Source organism: Oncorhynchus mykiss, chromosome 2 (assembly GCF_057628025.1).
Source record: "Oncorhynchus mykiss isolate SJ-2025 chromosome 2, ASM5762802v1, whole genome shotgun sequence".
NCBI lineage: Eukaryota > Metazoa > Chordata > Actinopteri > Salmoniformes > Salmonidae > Oncorhynchus > Oncorhynchus mykiss.
This window is the reverse complement of record NC_143023.1, coordinates 55,637,677-55,652,511: the sequence shown is the minus strand read 5'-3', so window position 1 is coordinate 55,652,511 and position 14,835 is coordinate 55,637,677. Positions and strand designations below refer to the sequence as shown.

The window sequence follows — 14,835 nt, the reverse complement described above, 5'->3', positions numbered from 1 at the left end:
TCCACATAATTTTCCACCCTCATGATGCCATCTATTTTGTGAAGTGCACCAGTCCTTCCTGCAGCAAAGCATCCCAACAACATTATGCCGCCACCCCTGTGCTTCACGGTTTGGATGGTGTTCTTCGGCTTGCAAGCCTCCCCCTTTTTCCTCCAAACATAAAGATGGTCATTATGGCCAAACAGTTCTATTTTTGTTTCATCAGACCAGAGGACATTTCTCCAAAAAGTACGATCTTTGTCCCCATGTGCAGTTGCAAACCGTCTGTCTTTTTTTATGGCGATTTTAGAGCAGTGGCTCTTCCTTGCTGAGCAGCCTTTCAGGATATGTCGATATAGGACTTGTTTTACTGTGGATATAGATAGTTTTGTAACTGTTTCCTCCAGCATCTTCACTAGGTCTTTTGCTGTTGTTCTGGGAATGATTTGCACTTTTCGCTCCAAAGTACGTTCATCTCTAGGAGACAGAACACGTCTCCTTCCTGGCAGGTATGACGGCTGCGTGGTCCCATGGTGTTTATACTTGCGTACTATTGTTTGTACAGATGAATGTGGTACCTTCAGGCGTTTGGAAATGGCTCCCAATGATTAACCAGACTTGTGGAGGTCTACAATTTCTAAAGCTTCTAAAATGACATTTTCTGGAATTTTCCAAGCTGTTTAAAGGCACAGTCAACTTAGTGTATGTAAACTTCTGACCGACTGGAATTGTGATACAGTGAATTATAAGTGAATTATAAGTGAAATAATCTGTCTGTAAACAATTGTTGGAAAAGTTACTTGTGTCATGCACAAAGTAGATGTTCTAACCAACTTGCCAAAACTATAGTTTGTTAACTATAAATTTGTGGAGTGGTTGAAAAACGAGTTTTAAGGACTCCAACCTAAGTGTGTGTAAACTTCCAACTTCAGCTGTTTACGCCTGTTCTGTGGTTCCAAACTTCTTCCATTTAAGACTGATGGAGGCCACTGTGTTGTTGGGGAATTTCAATGCTGCAAAATGTTTTTGTACCCTTCCCCAGATCTGTGTCTCGACACAATCCTGTCTCGGGGGTCTACGGACAATTCCTTTGACCTCATGGCTTGGTTTTTGCTCTGACATGCACTGTCAACCTTAAATAGACAGGTGTGTGCCTGTCAATTTAATTCCAATCAATTTAATTGACCACAGGTGGACTCCAATCAAGTTGTAGAAACATCTCAAGGATGATCAATGGGAACAGGATGCACATGAGCTCAATTTTGAGTCTAATAGCAAAGGGTCTGAATACTTATGTAAATAAGGTATTTCAGTTATTTATTTTTAATACATTTACAAACATTTTAAAAAATCTGTTTTCGCTTGATCATTACGGGGTATTCTGTATAGATTAAGGAGGAAAAACATTTATTTAATCGATTTTAGAATCAGGCTGTAACGTAATAAAATGTGGAAAAAGTCAAGGGGTCTGAATACTTTCCGAATGCACTGTATATATTCCAACCATTGATTTCAGCCGGCTAAAATAATCCTTGACCTTTGATGCCTTCAGGTTCTCCTCCAACTCCTGACCAACTGCCTGAAGCTCGCCTGCCTCCTTAATGTAATGAGCTTTTGTGGCAGGTTGTAATGCCTGCCATTTGCCCATGGTCCCTCATAAACAGGTTGTAGGTTGACACATTACATTTGTAGAGCTTCATTTTTTGGGGGAGAGGCAGCTTGATTCTGGGCCAGTTTTCTTCTTTCGTTCCCTAACCAGTTCTAGAGGAAACAATAGGAAGACAACAAAGTAGTAAATAATATTTTCAGATCAGAGTAATTTTACATAATACTTTATTAAAGGATACAGACAAAAAATGTTGCTCCACCAACACAGCTTTTTATCTTGCAGATGATTGAAAAAGCAGCCCTTATAGAGACTCACCACTGTGATTTATCTCAATTGTGTCACAAACAGAGGAGCCGTGAGGGGTTATGAGGCAAAACACAAAGAGCTACTGGAAAAAGTTTAAAATAACATACGAATAATCAACATTATCACAACAGCAGAGAATAGGATCCAGGATTTGACTCTTCTTTTTTCATGAATTTGAAGTCATAGCTCCTGATAGTTTTACAAGGGGGAGGGGTAGGCTTGGGGAGTCCACTGGGACCAACGATAGCCTGGCAACAGTATGAATTAATTCACATAACATTCAACACTTCACCAAAATACAACACATATCATAGGACATACTTCACAAGACAAGGTCAGACAGATATGTACTGAACGCTTAAAAATCGAAATGAAAATTATTCAAATCTAAAAGATAAAATTCAATCAGAGAGCGCCATTAGATCATGGGGAAAAGGCTGCAATTGTCCGTTGCACTTGAATCATTCCCACGGTAAATGGCTAGGCCCGCTATGCTATGAAACCACACATTATTGCTGTCCCACTCTGATCTGTTTCACCTGTCTTTGTGCTTGTCTCCACCCCCCTCCAGGTGTCGTCCATTTGCACCATTATCCCCTGTGTATTTATACCTGTGCTCACTGTCAACAGTGACATGGTGAAAACAATGTGTGGGGAGGCAGAGGCACAGAAACTCACATCAATACCTTTGTCACGTAACACTGTTAAACAAAGAACTTATGTTCTTACTGAATGACTCAAACTCTCCGGCTTATGCTCTCCAGATGGACGTTAGCTGTGAGGGCAGAGATGCCGAAGCATTGACTTTTGTTCACTATATATGTTGGGAGATGCATCAGTAAGTGACCCACACAAGTGATGACTGCTCATCTCCCTCGCTTGGAATAGCACTTTGGGACCTACTTCCAAATCGATTTGGCTGCAATCCTGGCTCAGTTGATATTCCGGTAAGTGAAATCGAACAGCTGATCGAATGCTGCAGAGAACGGATATTCACAGGTCACTACGGAGGAGTTTTGGTTCCTGACTCGAAACGGAACACCCTGCTGTCAAAACAACGTGGAACAGTGCGTTCAAGATGACTGGGATCTCTGAAAGAAACGAGCTCCAACTGGAAAAAATATTTTTGAACGATTATCCAACTCGGAACTCCAACTCAGGAAGTCCGACCTGTTTCTAGAGCTCTGACTTTCCGGCCTAAAGATCACTGACATCCTGATTTGATCTAGTATTTTTCAGAGTTTCCAGGGGTCTTGAAAGCACCATAAAACTCATGGTAGGCTACCCTTCACCAGCTCATATCTGTGTAAGGCTGGATTCAGTGCTCTCGTCTGCATTAAAACCAAATATCGATTCAGAGAAGAGGTGCGCATTGTCGACCACAGACGGCTTAGTCATGCTCAGGTACAATCTGCAATGTAGGAATTTCCAACTTTAATTACTGAGCAAGTAAGACACCAGCCAGCATTCTAACAATGGCACCATTGCGACACAGTCTATAGCTTCGTGAAATGTTATGCTTAACATGGAGAAAATTACGACCATATAGGCCTACCAATAAACATTTATCCATTTGCTAAAGCAAAGCTATATAAACCCTGGCAACACAGAGAGCCTATCATCGATTCGATAGGCATGCAGCATAATAGACACGTTTCAGCACCATGGACAGTGATCGGTAGTCTATAGGCCGACTTTGTGATTGGCTGACGCATTATGTATTTTTTAAGGGGGGAGGGGGGATTCCGACCTCGCGGAGGTCCAGAGAAACTGCATTACGCCCGTGTGTCTGATTCATATCGCGTGATTTCTAATAGTTCTCGATTATATCGACTGATTCACCTTGGATATCTGTGGGGATAGTTAGGGACTGTCAATAACTTACACAATGTAAATTGTACAATATTTTCAAGTTGCAAACCTTTTAGTTAATGCTTTATTAAATGCTTTTAATATTTGTAAAATCATTTCTACAATTTATGGTTGGCTTGAGGTTGTCATTGAAATTATATATCCTTGTTTTTGAAAGAAAATCACTTTTTTTTGTCCATTAAAATAACATCAAATTGATCAGAAATACAGTGTAGACATTGTTAATGTTGTAAATTACTATTGTAGCAGGAAACGGCTTAATTTTTATGGAATATCTACATAGGCATAGAGGCCAATTATCAGCAACCATCACTCCTGTGTTCCAATGGCACGTTGTGTTAGCTAATCCATGTTTATCATTTTAAAAGGCTAATTGATCATTAGAAACCCTTTTGCAATTATGTTAGCACAGCTGAAAACTGTTGTGCTGATTTAAAGAAGCAAGAAAACTGGCCTTCTTTAGTCTAGTTGAGTACCTGGAGCATCAGCATTTGTGGGTTCGATAACAGGCTCAAAATGTCCAGAAACAAATAACTTTCTTCTGAAACTCGTCAGTCTATTATTGTTCTGCGAAATTAAGGCTATTCCATACGAGAAATTGACAAGAAACTCAAGATCTGGTACAACGCTGTGTGCTACTCCCTTTACAGAACAGAGCAAACTGACTCTAAGCAGAGTAGAAAGAGGAGTGGGAGGCCCCGGTGCACAACTGAGCAAGAGGACAAGTACATTAGAGTGTAGTTCTAGTTCGAGAAACAGACGCCTCACAAGTCCTCAACTGGCAGCTTTATTAAATAGTACCCGCAAAACACCAGTCTCAACGTCAACAGTGAAGAGGTGACTCCGGGATGCTGGCCTTCTAGGCAGAGTTGCAAAGAAAAAGCCATATCTCAGACTGGCCAATAAAAATAAAATATTAAGATGGGCAAAAAAACACAGACACTGGACAGAGAAACTCTGCCTAGAAAGCCAGCATCCCGGATATATGAATTCGGAGTGCAGAAATGATTAAATATTAAAGCGTTATACCTCTCACTAAAGGCTTCAGTCATGCAAAAGTTCTTTGGCAGATTAGTAAGAATGTCTCACCCCATGTTCAAGAATGGCCTTTTTCCCTTGATTTAGATACAACCTCTCACTTTTGGTTATTTGAAAATGAAATAATCTCCAAAACATCAATAAAAAAAACAGGCCATGTGAAGTTGGTTGCAATTTCCATTTAATCCACCAGAATAGACAGAACAAGGGTAGGGTAGGTAAGGGTTGGCAACAACATGTCTGTCATGATGATCCTCAACACTGGGGTCCCTCAGGGGTGTGTATTTAGTCCCTGACTGAGTGGCCATACACGACTCCAACGCCATCATTAAGTTTGCTGATGACACAACAGTGGTAGGCCTGATCACCGACAATGATGAGAGACCTGGCTGTGTGGTGCCAGGACATCAACTTCTCCCTCAATGTGAGAAAGACAAAGGAGCTGATCGTGGACTACAGGAAAAGGCGGGGCCGAACAGGCCCCCATTAACATCGACTGGGCTGTAGTGGAGCAGGTCGAGAGTTTCACCAACAAAATCTCATGGTCCAAACACACCAAGACAGTTGTGAAGAGGGCACGACAACACCTTTTCCCCCCCAGGAGACTGAAAAGATTTGGCATGGGTTCCAAGATCCTCAAAAGGTTCTACAGCTACACCATCGAGAGCATCCTGACTGGTTGCATCACCACCTGGTATGGCAACTGCTCAGCATCTGATCGTAAGGCACTACAGAGGGTAGTGCGTACGGCCCAGTACATCACTGGGGCCAAGTCGGAAGTTTACATACACTTAGGTTGGAGTCATTAAAGCTAATTTTTCAACCACTCCACAAATTTATAGTTAACAAACTATAGTTTTGGCAAGTCGGTTAGGACATCTACTTTGTGCATGACACAAATCATTTTTCCAACAATTGTTTACAGACAGAAAATTTCACTTAAATGCATTGTATCACAATTCCGGTTGGTCAGGTGTTAACATACACTAAGTTGATTGTACCTTTAAACAGCTTGGAAAATTCCAGAAAATTATGTCATTGCTTTAGAAGCTTCTGATAGGCTAATTGACATCATTTGAGTCAATTGAAGGTGTACCTGTGGATGTATTTCAAGGCCTACCTTCAAACTCAGTGCCTCTTTGCTTGACATCATGGGAAAATGAAAAGAAATCAGCCAAGACCTCAGAAACAAAATGGTAGACCTCCACAAGTCTGGTTCATCCTTGGGAGCAATTTCCAAACGCCTGAAGGTACCACATTCATCTGTACAAACAATAGTACGTGGGACCACGCAGCCGTCATATGGCTCAGGAAGGATACGCGTTCTGTCTCCTAGAGATGAACATACTTTGGTGCCAAAAGTGCAAATCAATCCCTGAACAACAGCAAAGGACCTTGTGAAGATGCTGGAGGAAACAGTTACCAAAGTATCTATATCCATAGTAAAACGAGTCCTATATCGACATATCCTGAAAGGCCGCTCAGCAAGGAAGAAGCAACAAAAAGTTCTGTGGATATATTGAAGCAACATCCAAAGACATCAGTCAGGAAGTTAAAGCTTCCGACCCCAAGCATACTTCCAAAAGTTGTGGCAAAATGGCTTAAGGAAAACAAAGTCTAGGTATTGGAGTGCCCATCACAAAGCCCTGACCTTAATCCAATTGAAAATTTGTGGGCAGATCTAAAAAAAAAGCATGTGCGAGCAAGGAGGCCTACAAACCTGACTCTGTGGAAGGCTAAGCTTGTGGAAGGCTACCCAAAACATTTGACCCAAGTTAAACAATTTAAGGGCAATGTTACCAAATACGAATTGAGTGTATGTAAACTTCTGACCTACTGGGAATGTGACGAAATAAACAAAAGCTGAAATAAATAATTCTCTCTACTATTATTCTGACATTTCCCTTTCTTAAAATAAAGTGGTGATCCTAACTACCCTAAGACAGGGAATTTTTACTAGGATTAAATGTCAGGAATTGTGAAAAACAGAGTTTAAATGTATTTGGCTAAGGTGTATGTAAACTTCCGACTTCAACTGTATACTAGAGGTCGGCCGATTATGATTTTTCACGCCGATACCGATTATTGGAGGAGCAAAAAAAGCTGATACCGATTAATCAAACAATTTTTTTATATGTATGTATATATATATATATTTGTAATAATGACAATTGCAACAATACTGAATGAACAATGAACAATTTCATTTTAACTTAATATAATACATCAATAAAATCAATTTAGTCTCAAATAAATAATGAAACATGTTCAATTCGGTTTAAATAATGCAAAAACAAAGTGAAGAAAGTAAAAGTGCAATATGTGCCATGTAAAAATGCTAACTTATGTGCCATGTAAAAAAGCTAAATTCCTTGCTCAGGACATGAGATATATGTGAAAGCTGGTGGTTCCTTTTAACATGAGTCTTCAATATTCCCAGGTAAGAAGTTTTAGGTTGTAGTTATTTTAGGACTATTTCTCTCTATACCATTTGTATTTCATATACCTTTGACTATTGGATGTTCTAATAGGTCATTTAGTATTGACAGCCTAATCTCAGGAGTTGATAGGCTTGAAGCACAGCAAAGAGCTGCTGTCACGGCCGTCGAAAGAAGTGGACCAAAGTGCCGCTGTGGTTAGTGTACATTTTCCTTTTTATTTAAAATGTTGCCAACAAAACAACAAACGAAGAAACAACCGTGAAGCTTACAGGGCTAAGTGCCACAAAAAAAGTGAACTACCCACACTGAAAGGAGGGAAAATGGGCTACCTAAGTATGATTCCCAATCAGAGACAACGAAAGACAGCTGTCCCTGATTGAGAACCATACCCGGCCAAAACATAGAAACATAGAAAACAAAACATAGAATGCCCACCCCACATCACACTCTGACCTAACCAAATAGAGAAATAAAACGGCTCTCTAAGGTCAGGGCGTGACAGCTGCTGGCAAATGCAGGAAAGTGCTGTTTGAATGAATGCTTCCGAGCTTGCTGCTGCCTACCACTGCTCAGTCAGACTGCTCTATCAAATCATGGACTTAATTATAATATAATAACACACACAAATACGTCATTAATATGGTCAAATCCAGAAACTTTAATCTCCAAAACAAAACGTTTATTATTTCAGTGAAATACGGAACCGTTCCGTATTTTATCTAACAGGTGGCATCCATAAGTCTAAATATTGCTGTTACATTGCACAACCTTCAATGTTATGTCATAATTATGTAATATCTGGCAAATTAGTTCACAACGAGCCTGTTGCATATACCCTGACTCTGCGTGCAATGAACGCAAGGGAAGTGACACAATTTCCCTCGTTAATATTGCCTGCTAACATGAATTCATTTTAACTAAATATGCAGGTTTAGAAATATATACTTCTGTGTATTGATTTTATGGTTATGTACATTCGTGCAATGATTGTGCTTTTTTGCAAATGCGCTTTTGTTAAATCATCCCCCGTTTGGCGAAGTTGGCTATCTTTGTTAGGAAGAAATGGTCTTCACACAGTTCGCAACGAGCCAGGCCCTGTTGCACAGAACGCAAGAGAAGTGACACAATTTCTCCTAATTAAAATAATTTCATGTTTAGCAGGCAATATTAAAAATGTATACTTGTGTATTGATTTTAAGAAAGGCGTTGATGTTTATGGTTAGGTACACATTGGTGCAACGACAGTGCTTTTTCGTGAATGCGCTTGTTAAATCACCCGTTTGGCGAAGTATGCTGGGATTCAATGATAAATTAACAGGCACTGCATCGAATATACGCAACGCAGGACAAGCTAGATAAACTAGTAATATCATCAACCATGTGTAGTTAACTAGTGATTATGTTAAGATTGTTTTTTAAGATAAGTTTAATGCTAGCTAGCACCTTACCTTGGTTCCTTGCTGCACTCGCATAACAGGTAGTCAGCCTGCCACGCAGTCTCCTCATGGAGTGCAACGTAATCGGCCATAATCTGTGTCCAAAAATGCAAATACCGATTGTTAGAAAATCTTGAAATCGGCCCTAATTAATCGGCCATTCCGATTAATCGGTCGAAACCCTAGTATATACTAGGCGTTGTCAGAAGAAAGCCCAGGACATTGTCAGAGATTCCAGTCCGCCACTCACCCACCCATTTGTTTTTTTACACTGCTGCTACTCGCTGTTTACTATCTATGCATAGTCACTTCACCCCTACCTACATGTACAAATTACCTCGACTAACCTTTGACCCCACACATTGACTTGGTACCGATACCCCATGGATATACAGTTGAAGTCGGATGTTTACATACATCTTAGCCAAATACATTTCAACTCTGTTGATAAAGATGAGCAAAAATGACTATAAAATAAATAATACAAACACTGAGCTGTATTCAATACTAAATATATATGTTTTTTTTACGTGTTCTTTTATACTAATACAATTGCTCAAAGAAAGAAATATTTAACAAGTAACAAAAAATCTAGGTAAAAAAGATATGGGTCAAAATGATTGGATCCTCAGTTTTCAAAACTCCAGCACCACCCCCTTGCCAGAATAATGACACTGACAGCAAGGGAGGGTGCTGGAATATTGAAAACAGGGGAGCCAATCATTTTGGCCCTTATCTTTCAAAAAAATATATACTGTACATTACTTGTTAAACAAAATCTCTCGCTAAGCAATTGTATTACAATAAAAGTATATAATTGATAACATTTTGACCATACAATATGTATACCGTTTTATACAGGTTTTTTCCAATAATTCTGGACCCCAGTGTACATGTTAAAATATACTGGTAACTGCCAAACTAAACACCAACATAAAATGTCCTAATAGGGTGTTGGGCCACCACGAGCCACCAGAACAGATTCAATGTGCCTTGGCATAGATTCTACAAGTGGAACTCTATTGGAGGGATGTGACACTTTTCTTCCACAATAAATTCCATAATTTAGTGCTTTGTTGATGGTGGTGGAAAATGCAGTTGCAGGATCTCCCATAAGTGTTCAATTGGGTTGAGATCTGGTGAATGACTGACACACACACGTTAAACCCCGTATGCTCCTTTGAGAGCATCATTTCAATGTCACTGAGATCCCTTTTTCTAGCCATGGTAGCCAAAATCATTTACGCATGACGGGATGCTAATAGCTTAATTAAAAGCACCTGCTTTCAATATACTTTGTATTTCTCATTTACTAAAGTGTTTCCTTTATTTTGTCATATATGTACGTACGTATATATATGACAAAATAAAGGAAACACTAGTAAATGAGAGATACAAAGTATATGTATGTATGTATGTATGTATGTATTAAGATCTATATTTCATAGGACTTCATCGTTATTAGAACTTATGGGTTGAAGTTTTTTTTGTGCAGATGATCAGATATACTTTGTATCTCTCATTTACTAAAGTGTTTCCTTTATTTTGTCACATGCATGCATACATACATACATACATAGTGGAGAGAGAGAGAGAAGAAACATGGTATAACGGAGACTGGTTGCCCTCTAGGTTATAGAGAGCTGGTAGTCCCATCTACCAAGTGTGAAACAGGGAAGAGACACAGGAGGTATGCTAATTTGGTATAGAGCAGACCTAACCCACTCTATTAAATTAGTCAAAACAGGAACATTTTACATCTGGCTAGAAATTAATAAGGAAATGACCTCAACAGAGAGAAATATCCTCATGTGTGCTACCTATATCACACCAATAGAATCCCCATACTTTAACGATGACAGCTTCTCCATTCAAGAGGGGGGGATCAAAAATGTCCAGGCCCAGGGACATGTACTAGTCTGTGGCAACCTAAATGCTAGAACTGGACAAGAACCTGACACCCTCAACACACAGGGGGACAAACACCTGCCTGGAGGTGACAACATTCCCTCCCCCATATGCCCCCCTAGACACAACCACGACAACATAACCAACAGAAATGGGTTACAACTCCTGCAGCTCTGTCGGACACTAGGTATGTACATAGTCAATGGTAGGCTTCGAGAGGACTCCTTTAGTAGGTACACAATTTGGCAGTAGTACTGTATACCAGCCAGCATCCCACTGCTGGCTTGCTTCTGAAGCTAAGCAGGGTTGGTTCTGGTCAGTCCCTGGATGGGAGACCAGATGCTGCTGGAAGTGGTGTTGGAGGGCCAGTAAGAGGCACCCTTTCCTCTGGTATAAAATAAGTATCCCAGGGAAGTGAATCGGGATATTGTCATGTGTACTGTACGGTGCCGTCTTTCGGATGGGACGTTACATGGGTGTCCTGACTCTGAGGTCACTAAAGATCCCATGGCACTTATCGTAAGAATAGGGGTGTTAACCCCGGTGTCCTGGCTAAATTCCCACTCTGGCATTCATGCCTTCATGGCCACCTAATCCTTACAATTGGCTCATTCATCTCTCCCCTGTAACTATTCCCCAGGTTGTTGCTGTAAATGAGAATGTGTTCTCAGTCAACTTACCTGGTTAAATACTAAAAAGAGTACTTAATCACTGACCTCAACTCAAAGGGTTCACAGTCAGTCCACTGACACTCCTATCAGATCACAACAAAATCACACACTACTTGAACAGATCAATCATGAGGCATCAAAGCCAAGGGAACTGAATACTATTAAGAAATTCTATAGATGCAAGAAAAGTAGTGTGGAGATGTACCAAAAAACTATTAGGCAACAACAAATGCAATCCCTTCTAGATAATTTCCTGGACAAAATATTTCACTGTAATAGTGAAGGTGTAAACTTAGCAGTAGAAAACCTTGATAGTATATTTGACGTTTCAGCTTCCCTATCAAATCTAAACATTTCAAGCAGACAACCTTATAAAATTTACGAGAAATGGTTGGATGAAGAATGCAAAAACCTACGAAAGAAATGGAGAAATCAATCAAACCTAGGCATAGAGACCCAGAAAACCTGAGTATACGCCTTCATTATGGTGAATCGCTAAAACAATACAAAAATCAGCTCAATGTAATTGAAGAATCCATAGAATCTAACCACTTCTGGGAAAATTGGAAAACTCTAAACAAACAACAACACGAACAGTTATCTATCCAAAACGGAGATGTATGGATAAACCACTTCGCCAATCTTTTTGGCTCTATAACAAAGAACAAACAGCCAAAACATATAGATTATCAAATACAAATATAACAATCAACTATCAAAAACTACCACAACCCACTAGATTCTCCAATTACAATGAATGAACTAAAGGACAAAATACAAACCCTCCAACCCAAAAAGGCCTGTGGGATTGATGGTATCCTAAATGATAAAATATACAGACCACAAATTCCAATAGGCTATACTTAAACTCTTTAACATCATCCTCAGCTCTGGCATATTCCCCAATATTTAGAACAAATTTGACCCCAATAACTACTGTGGGATATGCGTCAACAGCAACCTTGGGAAAATCCTCTGCATTATCATTAACAGCAGTGTCTCGTACATTTCCTGAGCGAAAACAATGTACTGAGCAAATGTCAAAATTGGCTTTTTACCAAATTACCATAAGACAGACCACGTATTCACAATGCACACCCTAATTGACAAACAAACAAACCAAACCAAAACAAAGGCAAATTCTTCTCATTATTTGTTGATCTCAAAAAAGCTTCAGACTCAATTTGGCATGAGGGCCTACTATATAAATTGATGGTGTTGGGGGAAAAACATACAGCATTATGAAATCCATGTACACAAACAACAAGTATGCGGTTAAAATTGGCAAAAAACCTTTATTTCCACAGGGCCGGGGTGTGAGACAGGGATGCAGCTTAAGCCCCATCCTCTTCAACATGTATATCAACAAATTGGTGAGGGCGCTAGAACAGTCTGTAGCACCTGGCCTCACCCTACTAGAATCTGAAGTTAAATGTCTAAGGTGTGCTGATGATCTGGTGCTTCTGTCCCCAACCAAGGAGGACCTACAGCAGCACCTATATCTTCTGCAAAGTTTGACATACCAATTAGGATCTGGCTAAAAATACTTGAAAGTTCTAGAACCCATTGTCCTTTATGGTTGATAGGTCTGGAGTTCGCTCACCAACCAAGAATTCACAAAATGGGACAATCACTAAATTGAGACTGCGTGCAGAGTTATGCAAAAATATCCTCCATGTACTGTACAACACCAAATAATGTGACTGACCCTAAATTAAGGAAATCTTTGACTATGTACTGAATCAGTGAGCATAGCCTTGCTATTGAGAAAGGCCCGTCGAAGGCAGACCTGTCTCTCAGGAGAAGACAGGCTATGTGCACACTGCCCACAAAATGAGGTGGAACCTGAGCTGCACTTCCTAACGTCCTGCCAAATGTAGGACCATATTAGAGACACATATTTTCCTCATATTATACAGACCCACAAAGAATTCGAAAACAATTACAATTTTGATAAACTATCTATTGGGTGAAATACCACAGAGTGCAATCACAGCAGCAAGATTTGTGACCTGTTGCCACTAGAAAAGGGCAACCAGTAAAGAACAAACACCATTGTAAATACAACCTACGTTTATGTTTATTTATTTTCCCTTTTGTACTTTAAAATCTCTTAAGGATCCGCCCCTTTTTTTCAATTTTCGCCTAAAATGACACCCAAATCTAACTGCCTGTAGCTCAAGACCTGAAGCAAGGATATGCATATTCTTGATACCATTTGAAAAGAAACACTTTGAAGTTTGTGGAAATGTGTAAGGAATGTAGGAGAATATAACACAATAGATCTGGTAAAAGATAATACAATGGAAAAAACATGCGTTTTAAAAAAAATCATTGTACCATCATATTTGAAAAGCAAGAGAAAGGCCATAATGTATTATCCCATCCCAGAAGTAATTTCAATTTTGGCCACTAGATGGCAGCAGTATGTGCAAAGTATCAGACTGATCAAATGAACCACTGCATTCCTGTTCAAAATTTTGCATCAAGACTGCCCAAATGTGCCTAATTGGTTCATTATAACCTCCAGTGTCCATTTTCAGACTCACAAGTTCACATTTACCATGTGGATAATGCAACGATGGAGTCACTCTACAGATGTTCTTGTAAAAAAGACCTGGCTCCGGTCCCCTTCGGGATCAGCCCTTATCTCGCAAACACCTCTCTAACTTAGCCCCCATTAATCACATACTAATGGTACCAACGGATGCAGAAGAAATAGACATATCCAATGGTATAACCCCAAAGTGTGTACCTCAAACACACAATGTTTAAAAGGGGTTAGAAGTCCAAATCGCACTGGCATCGTGGTGGGACTCATTGGCTTAATAAGGTAACACATTTTAATGTTACTCCAGCAGCCTGTGCTTGCTTGTAGTTTGCACATCCTGGTACTGTGCACCACACCATGACTATACTTTACAGTTGTTGTCGAAACAAAAATAAAAATATATAGTTATTTGCAAGCTGATGTTCTATGAACGAGTGACTGGTCCATTGAGTAACGTTAGCTACCTGTTGACACCCATTCTCGACTGACTCCACCTCGACAGGGGCGGTACTACGTAATGAATTCGCTATGAATTCTGGATATTGTGGTTTTCTTACAACCAGGAAATATAGATGGCCCGTTTCTACCGGTGAGATGCAGAAATGCTCGTCTTTGAGTGTAGTGAGGAAAAAAAAATGTATGATATACATTTATAATTATATTAATGACATGTACAGTGAAAGAGCAGTAGTGAAATTTATCTTTAACAAAATTTGGCAATTAAATTATATGTAATACATACACGGTAAAATCGCAAGAGTTAATTCAACCCATATGGAGTCAAATGTAACACTATTTTGGAGTTTAGATGGTCCCACCCCCATTTTGTGTTAAAACTACTCTGGTCATGGTGTTGATATTTTTGGAGTTAAAACGACACCAAATGGAGTAAATATCCAACTCTCAGACTTATTTAAATTGAACTCAGATGAATTTTGAATTAACAAATCAACTCCATTAGAGTAGATTTTGTTTTTCCGTGTTCTTCCTTTGAGTCTTATTTGAATATTTCTTAATGTGTCAC

At 39.6% G+C, this 14,835-nt stretch overlaps 1 long non-coding RNA gene across 1 annotated transcript in view; it reads left to right on the top strand.

The window, feature by feature from the left end:
• The window catches only part of LOC149985155 (uncharacterized), a 176,124-nt gene that overhangs the window by 58,259 nt on the left and 103,030 nt on the right, over positions 1 to 14,835 (top strand). The gene's annotated exons all lie outside the window — the stretch shown is intronic.